Source organism: Xiphophorus hellerii, chromosome 15, assembly GCF_003331165.1.
Source record: "Xiphophorus hellerii strain 12219 chromosome 15, Xiphophorus_hellerii-4.1, whole genome shotgun sequence".
NCBI lineage: Eukaryota > Metazoa > Chordata > Actinopteri > Cyprinodontiformes > Poeciliidae > Xiphophorus > Xiphophorus hellerii.
Genome location: NC_045686.1, coordinates 1,034,888 through 1,056,512, shown reverse-complemented (window position 1 = coordinate 1,056,512; position 21,625 = coordinate 1,034,888). Strand labels below are relative to the sequence as shown.

At 39.5% G+C, this 21,625-nt stretch overlaps 1 long non-coding RNA gene across 1 annotated transcript; it reads left to right on the top strand.

The window, feature by feature from the left end:
* Positions 1-977: 977 nt before the first annotated feature.
* Positions 978-21,150, top strand: LOC116733741 (uncharacterized). Its single transcript, XR_004342102.1, has 3 exons — positions 978-992; positions 3,211-3,213; positions 21,098-21,150. It is a non-coding gene; the product is annotated as an uncharacterized LOC116733741 (long non-coding RNA).
* Positions 21,151-21,625: the final 475 nt, after the last annotated feature.

Sequence of the window (21,625 nt, the reverse complement as noted above, 5' to 3'; positions counted from 1 at the left end):
AATCATTCAGCAAATAAAATGCATCTTGAAAACTGAAACTACTTATTAAAAAGAAGGAAAACTAATTTATTTAGTCATAAATCAGGTGTTTTAAATAATTTTGAGCTCTGAAAAACGCAGATATTACTTGAAATTGTTATTTTTTCTCATTTTGACCACAGATCTGAATGAGTTTCATTGGGATTTTATGCAGTAGACAGCAAACAGTAGAGCTCAACGTAAAATGAAACATTATTTACAGTATTTATCCATATCTACATGTTCAGATAGTCAGTGTGTAGCAGAAAGCTATGAGTAAAGCATGGTGGAGGCAGCACCATGCTGTGGGAATCTTCAGCAGAAACAGGGATCCTGGTCAGAGTTGAAGGGAAGATGGATGTTATGGTATAATGAATTGATTTTGATTAAAAATGAAAGTATATTCATGTGTCAAAACGGTCCAGTCAAAGTTCAGGTCTAACTCCAAATGATTGGAGCAAAACTCAAAAAAATTTGTTTTCTCAAATTATCCCAATTCAATATCATTAAGATGGAGATATTGGGCAAAAAAGATATGGACAAATAAATTAGTAATATTCATAGAGACCAAAATGCTTGCAGCTGTAATTACAGCATAATTTGTTTTAACTTTTTTTTTTTGTGTTTGGTGGTTTGCAAATCCTCTCAACACTCAAAAATGTTGAAAACCATGTATTATTTTCAAGTATGCCTTTTGTTTTGGTTTATGACATAAAAATCTAATATAATGTACAAAAATATGGTTGTATCATGAAAAAGATTTGTTTTATGCTAACAGTTATAAAGTAAACCTACTTAATGTTGGGGGTTTTTGCAAAGTGGCGATATAACATTTATTAAATTTAGCTTAGATAAAGTTTTAAATTGAGAAAACAAAATCCAATTGAAAAGTATTAAAGCTCAGAAAGAATGAGGTTTTAAAATCACAAGTTGCTACATTTATATTGCAAAACACAAGAAAAAACAGCATAAGAGTTATGAAAACGACTAAAAGCATAAAAAGATGTTTGGTTCAACAACTGAACAAAGAAGAAGAACAAATCAGCAATCAAATATCTAATCAAAAAGGTGCAGGTCTGTAAGAATAAAAGAGTTTATTACAGGATTTATTAATACAGTTTTAAAAACAAACCTCATGCTGTGACATCAAAGCAGGACCGTGCAGAGACCTTTGGAGGGGCAGGGGCTCAAAGTTAAAAAAGGGCCCATTGCACAAGATCTTAAAACACCGAACAACAACAACATAGCAACAACCCATAATAATCAATAATCTAACTGGATCCTACTGGATCATCGCCATCATGCAGGAAATGCAAAGCAAATCTAGTCTCTATTTTCCCCAACAGGTAAAAAGTTTCTGTTTCTGCTGCTGACAGTCCTGGAGGGCTGAGCTGATCTGAGACTGGAGCTGTTAAACAGGCCAGAGGAGAGAAGGTCGCTCCCTCCTCTAGGGGCCTCCAGACATTCAGGGGCCTCCAGACATTCAGGGGCCTCCAGACATTCAGGGGCCTCCAGACATTCAGGGGCCCTTAGAAATGGTCTAATTGTAACACAGACCATAGATCTAAACCTGTAGCATCATTTATAGAGAATAATAATGTTACTACATTTTATTTAATGCATCAGCTGAGAAAAATAAATAGTACATTTAGGATTTAATTAGGACGCTTACTTTGTAAAAAGAATCATCTTTTTAGTTTGATTGTTGTGTTACCATGGCTACAATATGGTGTAATCTTTGTGTTTGAATTGGGTTTGTTCACAAATACATCACAGCCAATAACCAATAATCAGTGATTGATTTTAAACCTGGTCTCCCTCTCACAGATTCACCTGATCGACATTTAAACATGTTAGTGATGCTGAGGTTCTTAGTAGGACGGGGGGTTCTGGCTAAGGCCCCATATTACCTTGGGCCGGCCCTGGAGGAGCAGCTGCTGCCATGCGCATCTCTGGAATCTACCTGGAATCCACCTGGAATCTACCTGGAATCCCCCGGTGGCCCCTGTCAGTCCCCCGATGCTTTGGAGACATTTTGATTCATTTCATTGTGGCATGTTTGGCTTTTTGCTGCGGTTCTGATTATTGCTACAATATTTTCTCTGATGTTTATGTTCTGAACTCTAATTGGGCCGAATCTTCCTTTAACACTTGAGGTTCTGCAGTAACTTCTGTTTACAGCCCAGAACCTCCAGCGGCTTTAACCCGCCTGGTAGAAACGGTAAGGAGAAGCAGAGAACAGAGAGCAGGTGGTACCGGGTGGTACCAGGTGGTACCAGGTGGTACCGGGTGGTACCGGGTGGTACCAGGTGGTACCAGGTGGTACCGGGGCTTTGAGCTGCGTTGCGACTCGCGGTGACAGTCTCAGTGTCTTATATCAGGATGTCTGATATAAAGACAGATATTCTTTCTATCTGTCGGTGGTTCCGACCCAGACTGCCTGTAGTGAACCGAACCGGGCTTTTAGCAGAATGATGAAGTTAAAGTCAGAAGTTTCTCTGCAGCATTTCTGAGTTTAGTGGTGAGGCGGGTTTTGTCCCACTATTGCAGGACGATTATAAAAATATAAATACAAACAGTTTTTCTAACGTCAACATCAGACCTACGTTTTTATTCACAAACCAGTTTATGAAAAAATATTCTTGCCCATAATTAGATAGAGGAACAGATCCTCCTCCTCCTCCTCCTCCTCCTCCTCCTCCTCCTCCTCCTCCTCCTCCTCCTCCTCCTCCTCCTCCTCCTCCTCCTCCTCCTCCTCCTCCTCACCACCACCACCACCACCACCACCACCACCACCACCACCACGGAGTCTGAACAACATGGAGGCTCTGAGAGTCATTATTAGACTGAGGGCAGCCAGACTAGTTTATTTTTACTAAATTATTGTATTTAGCTAAATATTATTGCTGAGGGGCACAAACAGGCCTTCTGACATACAGATAAAAAATAAAAATAATAATAATAAAAACCCCTCAAAAAGGGCACTAGGGGCATCAAGAATAAAAGGGACAGGGGCCCCTTTCGCCCCCCCTCACCTTTTATAACTGAAATGTGATGAAATCTAAAGCCGAGCTGATTCTGCTGTACAATCCAAACGTTCTTCACCTTAAGATCACAAACTGAAAGTCGGCCATTTTGATTCAGCATTTCTTGCCAGAACTGAATCCATTATTTTTAAATAATCGGTTACAGAAAGTTATTCAGATCTCACTGGAGCCTTAAAGCCTCTCCAGATTTTTAACTGACTTTTGTTTCTCATATTTTCCACTTTATTTAGCCTGATTTTCTGCACTTTGAGGTCTGTTAGGCCTACTTCGTGTTGTCAGACAAGTTCTATTTAACTGATTCAGGTCTGGGTGGAGCTTGTGAAAGTGATCCAAAAGATTTCTTATTCACAGTTCATTTATGAAGGAGGGAGATTATATTTCACACATGGCCTGGTTGGTTTTCGATAGCTTTTATCTCTTTAGAAATGTTGGAAAATCAATTAAAAATGTAATATTTGTCTGATATAAAGCTGATTGATGATTTGAAACATTTAAATGAACCTTTTCTGGGGACTGTAGGGAACCAAACAAAACACATTGATCCGTTTAGCGTGTGAAAACTATACAGCAAATTTGTTTGTTTCAGTGGCTAGTCACACAATTAGCCTGTTTAGCTTAGCGTAGCTAGCACAGTTATGCTAAATCTATTCAAGTGATCAACATAAAATGAAAACTAGTGAACCATTATAGATTACATATTGTAAACAAGTGTTTATTTAGCCCCTTTCCTCCTTTATGTAAAGTTTTTTGTGTGCAGTAGTTTGAGGATTTTTCTTATTACAAATAAATATCAGATACATCAACCTGCCAACATGGAAATGAGCCACTTGGCTATAATCTCATATATTTGCATGTAAATGTTAATATTTAATGTCCCATTTAAAATAATTCACTTAAAACAATCAACACAAGTCAATAAATAAATAAATAAATTGCATGTTGAACACGTTGAGCTGTGAAAACCAGCTTTGGGCAGGTTGTTAAAATTTCACAACATGGCAAGTTTTTAGAAAATGTTCAGAGGAAATTTCTTTTAAAATACTCCTCGTTGTGTGGCATGACTTTATCAATGATTAGTCACTGGTTAATCAAGCGTCACTCTGTACTATAAAACAGAAATCTCATCATGATTTAAAACGACAGTGTCACAAAAACCACAAATCTTGTTGTATTCAAAGAGTCAAGTCCTTTGCAGTCCCAATAATGGGATTTAGTTCTGGTCAGAATATTATATGTACAACCAAAAATGTTGTGAACTGTCTTAAATGCAGTGAGGACATAATGATCTGCGAGCATGTGACGTCACGCTCCTCCAGACGCCGCCATGACGGACATCGAAACAACCAATACAAACAGACAGCTGTGACCTAATATCGCTTTTATTTAGCTGGTTTTGTTTTAAATTGCTCACAGGGTGCTGCGCGGTCGGCTGCACAAACAGACAAGGGTAGAAACCAAACGTGTCATTTTATTTTGTAACTTTAAACGAGGAAAGATAGCAGCTGTTAATCATCATTAGTGAGCCCTGGTATAATTACGGATTAGCAGCAAACATTTTTTACCTGGTAAGAAGATGAACGTTTAAATGCTTTATAAGTCATTATGATTACAGTAAAAAGATATGAAACATTGTATTATGGAGAAGGTACGCGTCTAACCGTTGGTAACCATGGAGACAGTGCCCCACTGTCATGTAGCCTAGCATGTATGGAAATAACTGGCTAGCTAGCACCTCGTCTTCTGTAGCTACGTTTTTAAAGCTACTCCAGCTTAAGGGCAAATTCTGTTTATAACGTAGTGATATAAATTATGTGGTGTGAATTCAGGCAAAGTTAGTAATTTGATCAACACATCAGGAGGGAGGAGATATGAGTCGGTTTCTAAGCTAGCTGCTTCCAACTTCTGTAAATACCTCCGTCTGTGAGCCCCAACCAGGTGTGTTACGTTCACAGACAAATTAGCTCGATGCTAACAAGTAGAAGCCATGAATAAACTGGCAAAAACAACTTTGGAAAACAATTTCATTCGCTCTGTTCAATACTCCCGTCCCTCACTTCTGACATCCATCATGGCGCCTCGAATGATTAAGTGACGTAGTTGCAAAGGGTCAATAGGACAAATAGATATACATATAAATATATACATGAGGTTTTTTTTAGCTGAGCTGGTTTTACATTGTCGTTCAGGCTGGAAACTGTAAATCAGATATGGCAACCTGCCCCTTAACTGAAATAAGCAGGACTTTAAATGCCTCTGCATCACTTGGTTACATGCAGGAGAAATGATCTGGATCCTGTGTGCATTTTTGGTTTAAACATTCTGAGAGCTCTACAGTTTACATATTAGTTTACTTGTTCAATCTCAGACTCTCAGCACTGAAGATGATATTACAAAAAAAGAAATAAACAAAGATCAAAACTTTGTCTTTCTTCCTGACAGGCCACCATTAGCCGTATTGATTTCCAGCACTTTCAAACTCTCAGCCCCGCCATGTTCTCCGTTTGGCTCCGTAATGCTTTTGTTTATCCTCCGATGTGAGTCGGGGAGGATCTGAAAGGCAGATGAAACGAGCCCAACCCGAACGGAGAGCAACGGGAGGCGCTTGTGAAACTTGTCGACAGAGTTGGTCAATTATAAGCGACTCCTCCGGCTTTGAGCCCCGCGGTCGGCCGCGCCGCCGCGCCGCCGCGCTCCTAATTCCTGCGCTGCAGAGGAAACCTGTTTACTGTGGAACAGCGTGCGAGGATGTCAACCACAGCTTTACGCGCAAGGCACCCGAGATCACAGATCCGCTGCTTTATGGCAAGACAAACACCCACATTACATTACACACCCTCACACCCACAACACACACAGACACACACACACCCCAGCGACATCAGGGGAGGGGCTAGTTCTGCTCCCGTATAATTACCAGGGAAGTCTCCTGATGTGGAACCTTTGCTGTTCTCACAATGAACCTATTTACTGTTGGAAACCATCAAACACCTCCTGTACACACACCTGCACACGCCAGCACACACACATGGAGGTTTAAATACACCAACAGAGAAACGTATACACACACGCAAACCATTTCAAACAAATGCAGAGAAATAAACAGAGACGAGCGCACACAACCCCTTCACACCTCTGGGAATTTTACTATTCCGTACTTCTCTGCTTCTCTCATCCCTCTCTCTCTCTTTCACACACACTCTCTCTCTCTCTCTCTTCGTTTTTTCGTCTCTTCCTGTGCTCCTTTGTCTCCCTGATTATGCAGTCGATCCCAGGGTGCTCCACTCACTGAGATCATCCACCTGTCAATCTGAGGCACACATACACACTTTTTTTTTTGCACACACCATTCCACCAGCAATATTGATACAGAGGAAATATTAATGACTTCACTCACCTGCAATGTGCTGCTGTGTCTTGCACTTCCAACACCAGGCCATGCAATTCGTCAAGACGCACTTCTCGAAACTTCCACTCAAATGAAAACAAAAGAGAGAAACGTGGTGAAATAACACTGCATGCTTTGTCCCTGAACACACACACACACACACACACACACAGAGAAATGTCAGAAGGTGTCATATCAAGTGGTGAAAAATGCAAGATGGCGTGTAATTTTAGCACATCTTTAACACTTGTCACTCGTTTTTTTGTGCACTTTGACATATCTTTTACGAAGTTGTTTTTACAATTGTATCACATCAGATGTTGTTATGTTTGTGCTGAGGACAAAACAGAACAAATGGTGAAAACCAGAGAAAATGAAGGTGATTAGAGACGAGTTTTACAAATTTATAAGCTATCTTGGTCTTTGCGTTGAAGTGAAAATCGTATCATCCAAAGTAGACTTAAAGAAAAGACTTGTTGCAGCATCTGCACTATTTTTGTCCAATAGTTTTGGAGTGAATTTGAGCAACTAATAATGAAAACAAAACAGTAGATTTAGGATTTAGGTTACTGCAGGATAAGGCGGGTTGGGGATGGATTCAGAACTACAAATGTTTCCTGCAAGTTCAAAATAAAGAATATTTTCTTTCCACTTACCTCAAGTACAGCTGCTTCAGTTTGTTGTTGTAATCCCAACATTGAGTCATTCTCCTTATTTCATGAAGCTTTTATGTGCTTAACTTACAAGAAGTGGACAAAGATAAGGGGCGGATAAAGATGTGGTTTCGGGGAGAGACCGAAATGGAAACCACAGAAGACCGGAGATTGAAAGCTAAAATATTTTTAAAGCATCTTTGTGACTAAAAAGTTACCAAAAAGTCTCCAAAACTGGCAAAAATGAATTTAAAAAATGGCCTGAATATGTAAAAACAACCATTATTTAGCACAAGAAAAACAACAAAAATGCAATTCTATGCTGACGACACATTTCTACACTATAAAGCTAAAAATGGCGCAGGTGTTATTATTCTGAAATTTTATGGTAAATCCAGTTTAGTTGGTTTCTTTTAATAATTATGTAAATATTGTCTGAAGTTTAGCTTTAGGATGAATTTTTTAAAATATCTGGATAAAATGTTGGCTTACTAAAGAGCAAGAGAAACAAAACCTTTTTCCTCATGCAACTGCCTCCATTGGGATTTAGTTCTGATTCCCACATTCCCACAGCTCTGCATTGCATTACAAAAGACTCTTCATCCAGTCTCATTTTTAGAACTGTTTAAGGGAAAGAAATCAATAACTTATGTAACATCTTATCTTTGGTAACTTCAGTCTAAACTGTATAGAATATTTTCTTTTTACATGAGCTGCCTAACAGGTACCCTAAAAAAAGAAGCAACTAATGCATCATATTTGGGATTAACAGTGTAATGTTTCTGCATCATGCATGATATAATTTCATCTGATCATTGTTGTGTTTTTATACTAAATAATAAACGTTCAGATAGTACTGACTTTATAAAGATAAAATCAGCCAAAATCTATAAGAGATGTACAAGCAGCTCCAGATTAAATCCGCAGAAATTTTGATTATAGCAACTACACTGAGAGATTAAGATTAAATATTGGTGGATATGATTGGTAGGGTTGAAGTGGAAACACAAATGGAGGCAACAGAAGGCTGGAAAGTGAAATCCAATTTATTAATTTTAGTTGAAAGCATTTTTTAAAAGCATTTTAAAGTTAAAAACATTTAATGAATGTCTAAGTTTGAGAATGCAGGTGAAATTCTTCAAAACATAAAGTATCTGTATTAACCGAAAACAACATTATCAACAATAAACATGTCTCCTATGCTCTTTCTGTGTCATCCTTTCCAAAGAAAATGGCTTTAAAAAGAAAACAAAACCTGTCCTCTAGCATGCACCAAGAAAGCTAGAATAAGCACAACAAATACAAAATGCAATATCAATGACAATATCAACACCCAACACCAATATTTACACAACATTATGCAAAATTAAAGTCCAGTAAAAAATCTGTTAGCTGATTTACAAATAGTCGCAAAAAACTCAAATTAAATATCTGGATAAAGATTAAATGTGGCTATTAAAGATGTTCTGATTAAAGGTTGATTAAAAGCCAACCATGATTACATGAAACTGAAAACGGAGGTGATGATAGAGACTAAAAACCAAAAAAAATCCTCCAGAAATACCAAAGTCATAGCAGCAACATCAGCATTTAAACAGAATTTTAAAAAATGGAACTACAACTTCTGCTAAAGTGTTACCTGTACCACATTTTGAGAAGAAAAGTTTTGAAAAAGCTGGAAGGCAATTTATATAAATCAGCAAAAAAAACCCAAAAAAACCCAGCAAATATATGCTGATGGAGTTAAAACAACATCAATATTGTTGTCTGCTTTACAACAGACAACCTGAACTTGAAAAGTTGAAGTTGTCTTCATATAACTTTGTTTTTGGAGTTTCAACATTTCATGGTAAATCCAGTGTAACGGTGCAAAACATCAACGTCCTTTGGTCTTTAGATTTATGGAGTTTATTCTTATTTCAGAATAAAAAGCTCCAGCGGCGGAAAACGAAAGTTATTTTTAGCCATGCAGCCTCGCAGAAAAAACAGAATGGAGATCCAACTTTAGAAAAAATGAGTTAATTTGTTGCATGTTACTTGGATAAACTTAATTTGATTACTTGTAACAAAATAACTAATTAAAAAAATTTTTTTAAGTGCTCTTCTATTAGGATTAAGTCTTGATTCCCATGATGCTTCAGCTCTACATAAAACACTTTATCCACTGATTCTTTTAAAGTCTGAGTCATTACACAAAAGTCTTAAATATTTGGATAGTCTTTCACAGTTGAACCCTAATAAAAGTTACTTTATATTGATAAACACTAGGCCTGTCACAATAACCAATAAATCAATTAATCATATGATAAATTGAAACAAACTCAATAATTTCCACTGGCATGATTAATTGTTTATCTCTTTTTTTCTCTCTTTCTATCAAAAACTGGAAGATAAAAGTCTTTAGTATCAAGTAGCCAGTTTTTTGAAGGACAATTTTGTTTACAAAGACTTCAAAATTAATTTTATTTATTTATTTTGGATTTTTAAAATGTCTTCCAGTTCCAGTGTTAAATGTTCATTAGATGTTCATTAATGTTCATTGTGGGGGCACAAGTAAAGCCTGGTGGCCCGCCAGGCTTACACCGTGTTCCAGATAATTATGCAAATTGGATTTAAGTGTCATAAAGATAAAATCTTTTGTTGTGTTATTAAATTCATAGATGGTATTGTGTGTCAGGGCTCTTTGAATCACTATAATTAATTTCAGAGAGCTGGTTGATTAGTTTGTCTGCTGAGCTCAATTAAAGGAAATCTACTTAAGAAGGATGTTCCACATTATTAAGCAGGCCACAGGTTTCAAGCAATATGGGAAAGAGAAAGGATCTCTGCTGAGGGAAACCATCAGATAATGTAGTGAAGTAGGACAAGATATGAAAACATTAGATATTAACGAAAACTGAAGCGTTATCATCGTACTGTGAAGAGATTTGTGGCTGATTCAGAACAAAGATGGTTTGTACAGATAAAGGCAGAATGAGGAAAGTTTCTGTTAGACAAATTCATCGGATTAAGAGAGCAGCTGCTAAAATGTCCTTACAAAGCAGCAAACAGTTATTTGAAGCTGCTGGAGCCTCTGGAGCCTCAAGGTGGAGGATCCTCCAGAGGTTTGAGGTGCATGAACCTGCTATTGGGCCCCTAACCAGAGCTCACAAGCAGAACCGGTCCCAGTGGGCCCAGCCGGACATGAAGATTGATTTTCAAACAGACTTGTTCACTGACGACTGCTGTGCAACCCTGGATGGTCCAGATGGACGCAGTACTGGATTGGTGGTGGATGGCCACCACGTCCCAACACGACTGTGACATCAGCAAGGAGGTGGTGGAGTCATGCTGTGGGTCAAAATCATGAGGAGAGAATCATTGGTCGGCCCCTTCAGAGTCCATGAAGGTGTGAAAATGACCTCAGTAAAGTATATGAACTTTCTGACTGATCACTTTCTGTCATGGTTCTAAAATAAGAGCCGAACCTTCAGCAGCAAAATCATCTTCATGCATGACAATGCACCATCTCATGCTGCCAGGAATACCACTGTGTCATTGGCTGCTATGGGCATAAAGGGCAGAAACTCATGGTGTGGTCACCATCCTCCTCTGACCTCTGACCTCTACCCTACTGAGAACCTTTGGAGTTTCCTCAAGCAGAAGATCTGAATCCAGTTCATATCAACCAGCAGCTCTGGGAAGGTTTTCTGACATCCTGCAGAGAAATTCAGCAGAAACTTTCCACAAACTCACAAGTTCACTGGATGTAAGAATTGTGCTGTGATATCAGAGAAAGTCCAACGTTAACATGGAACTGGGTCTGTTAGGATGTTTTTGATTTTAGTATATGTGAACACTTAATGCTGCACATTCAAAGAATGACTGTTTGCAGTTCTTTATAATCCATAAAGTGTTAGAAAATCTGCTGTGCATAATAATTTGGAACATTTTGCATTTTGAGTTTTTTTATGTTTGAAAGAAATACTGTTCTGATGGGGAGCTTTGTTCAGTAAAATTTGATTTATACTGTAATAGTTCATGACTTGAAAATGATACTGACCGTCCTTTGCATTGACCATTTAAGAAAATCTGAGAAAATATCACTTACATAATAATTTGGAACACTGTGTATAACATACTGAGGGAAACGATGCAATTACATTACTTAAAAATGGCCTCAAAACAACATTATCATTTATCGTAATAACTTCTGGAACAATTTATCGACCAGAAAAATTTGTTATCGTGACATAAATTCAGTGTGTTCAGATACTTTGTGAAGTCTTTGCAGTAACTTTTTTTTCAAAACAGCTAAATATTCATCCTAAAACCAGTTTGTTTCCCATCCTTTTTTTAAAATAAAATGTAAACTTATTTTCTGTCTCGTTAAAGCCCGGCGTACTGCAGACGGACGGACGGACGGACTCTCAGTCAGACGTATATCACCTTGTGTCCGCAGCTCATTTCGTTTCTCATCCTCATTCCATAACGCTCTCTGAGATCCCGGGCCACAGCCTCCTGCGCTCTGATTGTGGAGGTTTCCATGGCAACAGAGTGGTCTTGTGGCCCTGGATGTACGCAGAAGCACACACATGCACACATTTTTACTCTCCCTCCGTCTCCTCATGCATACATATTCGGAGCTACAGGTGCCCCCAAAAGTATCATCCTTCCCGCCTTTGATTGACACACTCGAGGGGTTGTGGATCACAATTAGCGATGCGGCTAATTTCCCACAATGCCCTGCAGCCACTGGGCACCCATTGCGCCCGCAAGCAGGCTCATCAATATTCATGAGAATATGTGATGAATATGTAAATGGCAACAAAAGGAGCCGGTAACCAGGTGAACGAGCAGCTCAGCAGTCTGAGGCCAAGGCATGAAACAGGAAATCCACGACTGACAGAAAACGGCATCTTAGCTCAAAATAACAATGTAATTACAAAACAGTCTGAATTTGACCAAGTTCTAGACTAATGTCTTCCACATAATAAAGTTGTAAAGCATTGTCATATGTCATCAAACACTTTTATTTAATCTTTTAATGAAGATTCTTGCATATTAATCTAAATTTCTATTTTAATTCAGCTTCGTCGCATTCAGCTTAAAACTGCAACATCAGAGTAAAATATAAGCTTTAAGACATGAGACTGAATGAAGCTGCTATATTGTTTATCATATTTAAAATATTTAGAGAAAATACATTTGAAAGAAAAACTCGCTGGAGTGTAAATGTATAATTTTTAATCAGCCTTACAGTTCAGCCAAAGTGATCGGTCATTTATTTATGTTTCAAGAAAGGAAGCAGAAACTCTAGGTAAATAATTTTTGTGCAATTCTTTTGGTTTGAAAATATTTTACTTTATGACTGGATAGTGAAAGCACAGCAATATAGTTAAATAATCTAAAAAAGACCTGAAAAGTCCCAGTGTGGACTCATAACAATCTTCTCTATGTTTGCCTCAGCTTAATGTCCTGCCATCATATATTTAAATACATTTTAGTTTTCCTGGTAGGATTTTTCTTGGCATTTGAACATTTGCATCTTTTGGATGACGCATTAGTTTTAAACGATTTTGGAAAGGTCTAAATAACATAATAAACATAAAGTATGGTTGAAAACACAATTTCTCTTGAAAAGGAAACTTCCCACCTGGCCAAAGTCTTCCAAAACTTTGTGGAAGAATATTATGTCGTAGTCTAATGAAACTGAACTTAAACTTTCTTTTGGGCCAAAATTTTAATGGCACATTACCAAAACAGAACATTATAAAAGGAAAATGGTGGCAGCATAATGCTCTTTAGATTATTTTTTCTTTTCAGACACTTTTTGTCAGATTTCTGTCATGTGAATAGTTCCAAATATGAGTCAGTTTTGCCCCCAAAATCTTAGCACTTTTCTGAGTATAGGAATGATTTCCCCCCCCCAGCACGACAGTGAATCCAAGCATGTATTAACATAGACAAAAATATGAGTTTATGAGAATAATTTTGATGGTTGGCAATGACCTAAGTAGAGTTCAAAACTAATTCTTACAGAAAACATGTGGAGTCACCTGAAGAGGACTTTAATTAAGAGATGTTCTCACAATAATTTTGAAGAACTTTTGCAAAATCACATGGATAAATATTGTCAAGGTTTGCAATCGTGCTGAAATTGGGTAAGTCAGTCAGTCAGTCAGTCAGTCTGTCTGTCTGTCTGTCTATCTCTCTCTCTCTCTCTCTCTCTCTCTCTCTCCTGAAGCTAGCTACGGAGCGCGCTAGCTAGCTAGCTAGCCCGCTCTGAAACTAGCTAGCTACCTAGCGGGCTAGCTCGTTGCAGAGTGTGCTAGCCGGCTAGCTAGCTAGCTGCACACTACCATGAAGTATGATGGCACACAGCCACACGTTTTAAGTCTAAAGTTTTCTCCTTTAAATGCTGCTCACGGTTAGAGGTTAAAAAATTGACAAGGTTATTTTCAAAGCCTTCCTTCTTTCTGCTGAACTTGTAGTCAGCATACAGTAGGCTTACATTGACAGAAAGGAAGAGGCAGGATCTCACTATGTTCTACACGTTATTATAGTTCCACCGGCGATGAAGATGCACACTAATGATCAGTATTTAACAGATTTTTCACTGTTATTTATTTACAATTGTGTCACTGTGATCCACAACACTGTGGATCAAATATATTCCACAATTAGACCTGGGAATATGAAACAAAACAAAATTTTAAATTCCCTAGAGATCATTGGCATTGTAAAGAAATCAAACTGTAACTGAGCTGACAAGGTTGGCTTCTACAAATGTAATATTTATACATATTTGGCCTCAGATTTCTGTCTTTGTTAAACAGTCCTTTAATTGTTGTGGGTTAAGGTCACAGATATTTATGGCTATAGATATTCTACTCTCTATGCACCATCTTGTCTTATTATTACACTGTTTTTTTCAGTGTTTTGAGCAGTTCAAACAAATAAACACACATACACATGTGTAAAGTAGCACCAGGGGCTTCTCCTCTGCAGATCGAGGAGAAAAACCAAAGCAGACAGATCAGAGCGAGGATATAATGAAACCTGAGTTCTGAGGAAAAGGCATTTCTCTCTTTCCTTCCTCACTTTCCTCTCCTTTTCTCATCTTTAACCACCTAGCCCCCTCTGGTGTGTGGAGCTCTGAGAGGCGACTCAAGGTGTTGGCACAAGGTTCGAGCACAGAAAGCAGGAGTCTGTGGTTCTGAAGCCTGGAGACGAGGCTCACGTTGAGACAGAACTCCGGAGCAGAGTTCAGCTCAACCAGAAGGTTTATTACTGGATGTGTGTGTGTGTATGCGTGTGTGTGTAGGTGTTATTGAGAAGCATGGCTCTCCCTTGAGAGATCCTCCATTAATTGTGAAGTGAAGGAGCCTGAGGGCGACACCAGGGACCTCCATTAAACACAGACAGGCAACTGACAACCTCTGTCTCTCCTCCTCTCTCTCCCCACTTTCTTTTCCTCTCACCCCTCATCCCCTCCCTCATTTATCCTCTAAAATTCAAATTCACATTCAAATTTAAACAAGGGCTCATTGCCATGAAAGGAGCAGCACTAATGTCGGCAAAGCAATAACAACGCACAAAAGAAAGTAGTTTTGTTGATTCTGGGAAGTCGCAAACAAAGAATGCATCACCTAAATGTAGCCTGCATGCATAAAAGATTCGTTTTCTGCAATTTTAACTCGGTAATTACCCTTGTTAAACAGCTTTTGTTGTGCAGGGATCTTATTCTCTTGTTGTCTGATTCCATCACTGGAGGTCGATTCGGGTTTTTAATTTCCTGCGCCACACACACACACACACACACACACAACACCGTACACTATTAGAACCCCAGATGCTCTAATTATACTTTTCAAAATCGATCTTTTTACAGACTTTTTATTTCTACACCTGGTCATTTCTACAGTTGAGCTGCAGCAAGCGGAGGTAAACTTTGTTTCCATAGAAGAAAGTTAAAACTTGTTAATGTGGTGTGTTCTATCCTTGGAGCCTGCCCATATTATGGGTGCTTCATGTAGCTGAGCTGCAGGTCCCTTATGAACTTATTTCCAGAGCAGGGTAATTATTACAGGTACAGCGCCTGAGGATGAGTACTTGATTCCCAGCAGGATCTGTCTGGACTCCAGAACAAATCCACACAGAAAGCTTCATAACTTCTGCCAGTCAGCACTGAGAACTCCTTCACCAGAGGAAGATCTGCTTTCTTGTCAGCTTGTGAATTTCCACCAAGTACAGTCACTAAAATATAAACACAAATACTGAGAATAATTCTTAAGCATCCTGGTTGCTTGCTCTCTTTCAATTCTTCCCTTTAAAGTGTGTGTGCCGTCCCACTGTGTGTGTGTTTTCCAGCAGTAAGAACCCATTTCCACTAGAGGGAGCACCAGTAGTGTGGAAAAGGTTCCCCAAATGTCAGCTCTCACTCCATCCATGACTTTGACTCCTTCTTGCATGCAGTACAGTAAGAACACACACTGCTGTAGGCAAATACCAATGAACCTAATGCTCACCTTAACTTCCATTATCAATGAACTGGCCGAGGAAATCACGGACGTGCGTTTTATGCACACGCACACACACATTCATATACACACACGCTGCAGCAGATGTTAAGGATTAGTGTGTGTGTGTGGGTGTGTGCGTGCGTAGCCTCAGGCACTGTTCAACAATGCATTATTCCTGAGTGCGCTGGTTAAGAGGGGCACTCCGTTTCCATGGAAACCAGCCCAGCTCTGATGTAAACATGGGGGTAGTTGATCGTCAGACCCCATGGAGGGGACAACTTGGCCCCCAGATTACAAACAACAGAGTATGAAAACTCCCTGTTGGGTCAATGAGAAGTTGAATTCTGTGGCGATGCGTCGAATCCAACTTCTTGTTTGACGCGTTACATCCTGTAAATAACGTCCTGTTTTCCCTAATCTTCAATCCAATCTGCAAAAACCCCCCAAACAAAGCCATCTACCTCCTCGTTCCTATCTTGACTTAAATCCGCTTTGCCCCGATGTACAGATGGGTGCCAACTTGTGGCAGCCTGCAGAGAGCGCGGTGGATTTCTGGAGAGATTAGTATAATCACTGGGATCCCGTGGGGCTAAACACAGGTCAGCCACAAGCAAAGAATCTAAGCTGAGAGAGGAATAGGTCCTGATGGCCGAGGGCAACATTGGAGGCAACGTTGCAGGGTAAATATGATGGAAAGTGTGTTTCTCATTATGCTTCTGCTCCTTTGAGTCCACTGCTCGGCAGTAACCATGCTGAATCTTTTCCGATTTTCAGCTACCTGAAGGGAGCCAAGTTTAGAGCTGCTATTCCATAAAGCTGCTAAAATCTGACACCACAGCAAAAAAATAAAATGTAATATAATTGTCTCAATTACTTCAGTTTGTTTAAAACTAAGAATTGCTGCAACAGGTGAATCAAGAACATGGACTATGCATTAGAACGTTAAAACAAATCAAACATTCCCAAACTTTGCTCTTACGTACTTTTATTTTTCCCCATTTTTATGTGTGTAATTATTTGTCAACTTCAAAGTATACTTGGTGTCTTATTTATCCAATAATGTGCTAACTTACACCTATTGTGGAACTGCACATTTTTATTTAAACAGTTTTAGATTTCCCTACTTTAAATGTAAATAAATGTGGCTAGAAAACAAGTTAGTATGAGATATTATATTCAGCTTGAACAGAAATGCTGTGGTTGTACAGAATGAGGATATTTTTTAAATTAAATGCAGAACAAAAAGCTAATTGTATTTTTGTCAAACAGAAAAGCAACAGCAAACATTGCAGCTAAAACAGTAAAACACTGATTATCAATCATAACAACATCTTCCACAACTACTTGGATTTTGTCATCGTTTATAAAAACAAAAAACCTACTAAAATAACAAAAGTCTAACAGCTGATATTCAGTGGTTAATTAGTTGAGCTATCTGCTCCAGTTGTCAGCTGCCAACAGATATTAGATAAAGTAGACAGAATTTGCAAAAAAATGATTAAATCAGAAATCAAATGCATTCCTCTTGACGTAACTTTGAAATAATGACGGTTTTCCATGGCGTGTATTTAGCTTTTATAAACCTGTCCTGTGTAAACATTTGCAAGGTTTGCTTTTTCCTTGGTGTGGCACTGCAAAACGTTACAAATCTGCAAAACGTTACAAATCTGCAAAACGTTACAAATCTGCAAAACGTTACAAATCTGCAAAACGTTACAAATCTGCAAAACGTTACAAATCTGCAAAACGTTACAAATCTGCAAAACGTTACAAATCTGCAAAACGTTACAAATCTGCAAAACGTTACGAATCTGCAAAACGTTACAAATCTGCAAAACGTTACGAATCTGCAAAACGTTACGAATCTGCAAAACGTTACAACACCTAGTGAGGTTTGGACAGGAACTTGAAACTTAACAGGCTCATAAAAAGTAAATATTCTGTCCTAGAGGTGTTTTTTTTTAATATTTTGGACAAAATAAGTTGAGAAATGGTGCTTATATTTTCTTATTAGACAAACCGAGGAGTGTAAAGTAAAAGCATCCAAGCCCGGCTGGCCCAGCATGTCACATCCAGCTCTTCGTCGGGGCAGAGCCATTATTGTCTGGAGCCCACACAAGCAGAAAAGTAAGGGTGACGGGGGTTATAATGCTCTTGAGTGTGTTTACGGTGTGTGTGGATCCTAAACTCGCCTTCTCTCCATTGGAATGGGTTGTGTAAGTGTGTGTGTGTGTGTGTGTATGACAGCTCAGATGAGGACTGGCTGCAGGCAGATGCTTTGCTCGAGGCCACATTCAGTTCCGTCGCGCTGCATTAGTCCCCAACCAACCTGTCACCCCTAGCAAGAGAGTGATAGCACGCTGCGCACACACACACACTCACGCACCTAAAAACATTAACACACATTCATCGACTGCTTCCCGTGTGCTCAGGAGTGCACTGACATACGCAGAAACAAACAGGTTTTATTTAGCGCTGATCACACTCCGGTGTCCTGCAGCAACTTCTCGTCTGCAGAAGCTTAATTAGAGGAAAACATTTAATCACAGCGGCTATAAGTGACGAGAGAGGAAGTCTGTGCGTATTTATATGTGTGCGCCGTCCGTCAGTGCTGATATGCTAGTGAGGGCGACTAACCGGAGTTGAGTGGAGTCTTTTGTAGCGCAGGCGAGGCCCTCAGGCACAGCCCCAGACCTAGAACCCCACCACCACCACCCACATATCCTCATATCACACACACAGATCCACACACACATACACAACATGCATCTGCTCTCGGCCGTCCTGCTCTAGATGTGATGTGACAACTACAGCGGGGCAGACTTTCCCACCGTCACCCTGCGTTTCAAGTCACACGCACACACACGCGCCCACGCACACTATCTTACTTATAAGGCTGGGATTTTGTTGAGGGGTGTCATAATGAGGCCGGGTTTGGTGGGACAGATGTTGGGATTCGGAGGGCATCGGCTGAGACATGGAAGTGATGGTTCATTAGTATGAGAATCTCTCCCTCCCTCTCTCTTCCAAGCCTGTCCGCTTCATTGTGTTTTTCTGTCTCTATCACTGCCTTTTTTTTCCTCCTCCCTCTCTGTGGTATGGTTTCCTCTGCCCGGAGCCACTGACAGAGGCAATTCATTCCCACTCTGTTGCAACGGTGCATCTCTGATTAACTTTTAATGACTTCACTATGGCAGCCAGAGTAACACACATGCAGGGAAATGTTGGCTGGAGATGCAGGCTGCTGATTAGAAATATCAACCAAGAAGCTGGTGCTTTGAATGAACTGGACTGTAATTAACAGGATACATCACACCAATCATGAGTCTTAGAGAGTCACAGCCTGGAAATCTCCATTTTGATGGTCCAGTAGATGGTAGACCCATGTTTAGAAACAATACCTTGAAGTATTCTTGGTATTTATTCACACCATGAAAGTCCTGGATCAAAAGCTAACTTTATGTTTTTCCGCTGGTGAGTTTGCGTTCACATTGTATTTTGTGCAAGTCAATTATACCTTGTAAACTAACACATGTAGGTGATGATTATTGCTCCCATTAGACTGAAATGACGGGACAGGGACTGAGCACAGACCCAGATAGAAAACAAATGTGGAGGTGCTGCGTGCTGCAGCTCTGTGTGCACATTTGTGTCGGACCCGTTCACTTTTAGTTTCTTGCAAAACATGCTGAACATTCTTGTGCATATTTTCAGTTGGGTTATTTGTGCATAAGGCCAAGCATCGGCCAGGTCTCTCCGTGGCTCATTCAGGGTTTCCCCCAGGACCTCATAAGCCTGGCAGGCCACCAGGCTTCACTTGTGCCCCCACCAGGATAAAAATTGTTTAATATTACAGATTTTTTTTAATACACCAGTAACTCTGTAACCACTGCTGATCTTTCCTGGTCTACATGCTAATAACTTCAGCAAATAAAGTGACAAGTCACAGATAAACGATCAACAAATTCTGGACACTTCAATTAGGGCACAACAATTGAAAGGTGCTCCAAGTGTGAACCAATTTTTTAAAGAAGTGGACCATGATCACCCCAAAACTGGGTTTGCTTGAGTGTATTCACTGCTGCACAAAAGGTGAACACACACTCTGGTCTGTTTAAAGTGGACCAAAAGTGGCAGGTGGGTTTATACCGTTGAACTAGTGTATTTGGAGATATTTCTGGCCTACTTCTCTTTACAGCACTGCTTAACTACAGAGCTTTGGCATTTTGCACATTTTATCTATTTCCATTTGAGTTTCTCCTGCTTCTAAAAACATCTGCGGCATTAAAAAAAAACTCCCAACCTTTTTTTTTTTAGCAAGAAGTTAATGTTTTTTGGTGTCTGGAAAATGAGCCGCTTTAAAAACCTTCCTATTGTATCATCACCAATCAGCAGGCACTGCCCCTCACGTAGCAACGCCAGAGAAGCTCAGCTCGTTACCTAGCAACGCCAGAGAAGCTCAGCTCGTTACCTAGCAACCCCAGAGAAGCTCAGCTCGTTACCTAGCAACCCAGGCAAAGCAGAACTTCAGTTTTAACTTACTTAGAAAGACTTGCAGAATGTGAGATAAAGGTCTTTGGTTTTTTTGGGGTTTTTTTTTTTGCAGTTTCTCTTCACACTGTACAATCTGACCTTGGGACGAATTAGCTAAGATGTCTGTTGACAGTTTGAAAACTGCCTTTAAAATTCCAAGGAGCCTTTAAAAAGCAGCTGTTGCTCTTCTGAGGCCACAGCTGATGTCTCTCGAATCTGGTACTGAGTTAATACAGACTCAATACAGATATAGCGGTTCCTTAAAAGAGGCGTTCGTGCTTGGTTGATCAAATGGAATTGATTAGCAGCTCCTATCTGCTACTTTCCCTCACAAAGGGAAGCAGAAAAAGTGAACTTTAATTAACTGAGCTGAATGAGTCGAGACTTGTTTAAGAGTCCGAATTACTCAACATCTCACCTTTGGTTTTAAAGCTTTAGTTGAACTGTGTCTATTAGCAACCAAGAATGACTCACTTCCCACTTGCTGGTCTAGAGACGCTTTATTGACTTTTTAAAAACACGTACCTCTGAAGTGGGTTACATGTCATTTGTGGATTCTGGGGCAAAACACTCCAAGGTATTTGGTGTGTGTGCCGGCCAATGTCTGGTTTTGGTTGAGGAGACGCAAGCTGTGAAGTGTGAATGTCTGGAGGTGAGAAAAACTAACTTGTTAAGTGTAACATCATCTGAATTTACAGTGATGATCATTTCATTACGCCATCAATCAGGTCCTCATGAATTTAAGTTCCTGTATCTTTGAGGATATTCTAGAAAATATTCTGGTTCCCTACATTTTCTATTCTGTTTCAAATATTTTACATGTGTTATCTTTTCTGTAAAAGGAGATGTCTTATACGAAATTCACAATTTGAAATGTGAATTTCGCAAATGTGAAACCTTCCATTTGGGTCTCAATTGCTTCTAAAGGCAATCGAAGTGCTTGAATAAACCACACAGCCACTTTCTGGCAATAAGTTACTGTTTTTTGGTATCTGGAAAATGAGCCGTTTCAAAAACCTCCCGATTGTCGAGTCACACTTTGCAGTCACATAGATGGTTTTATCGCTGTACAATGACTGCTGGGAAAGACAAGTATTTTGTTGTTGACTTACGTCTCAGAAATAACTTGCTCCACTCTTGTTGGTTGCGCAGGAGCATATAGTTCTGCTTTTCAAAGATGTATAGTAGATATTAATGGACCGTTTTCAGAGATTGGTACCACACATAGAAGTTCTAAAGTTTGGAAGTTTGAATGGAGGTTCAGCGATTTACGAGAAAGTTTAAAAGGAGGTTCAAATGTTTGGGAGAAAACTCAGAGGTTTGGATGGAAGTTTGGATGTTTAGTCATTAAGAAAGACGTCTGGAAGAAAACCAGGAGTTGAGGACGATTAGGGTGTTTTCACCTGATAGTCCGGTGGACTCAGTTAGATTGGGGACCAAAATTGCAAGATTTGTTACATCTACAACTGGTGTGATTCGCTTTCA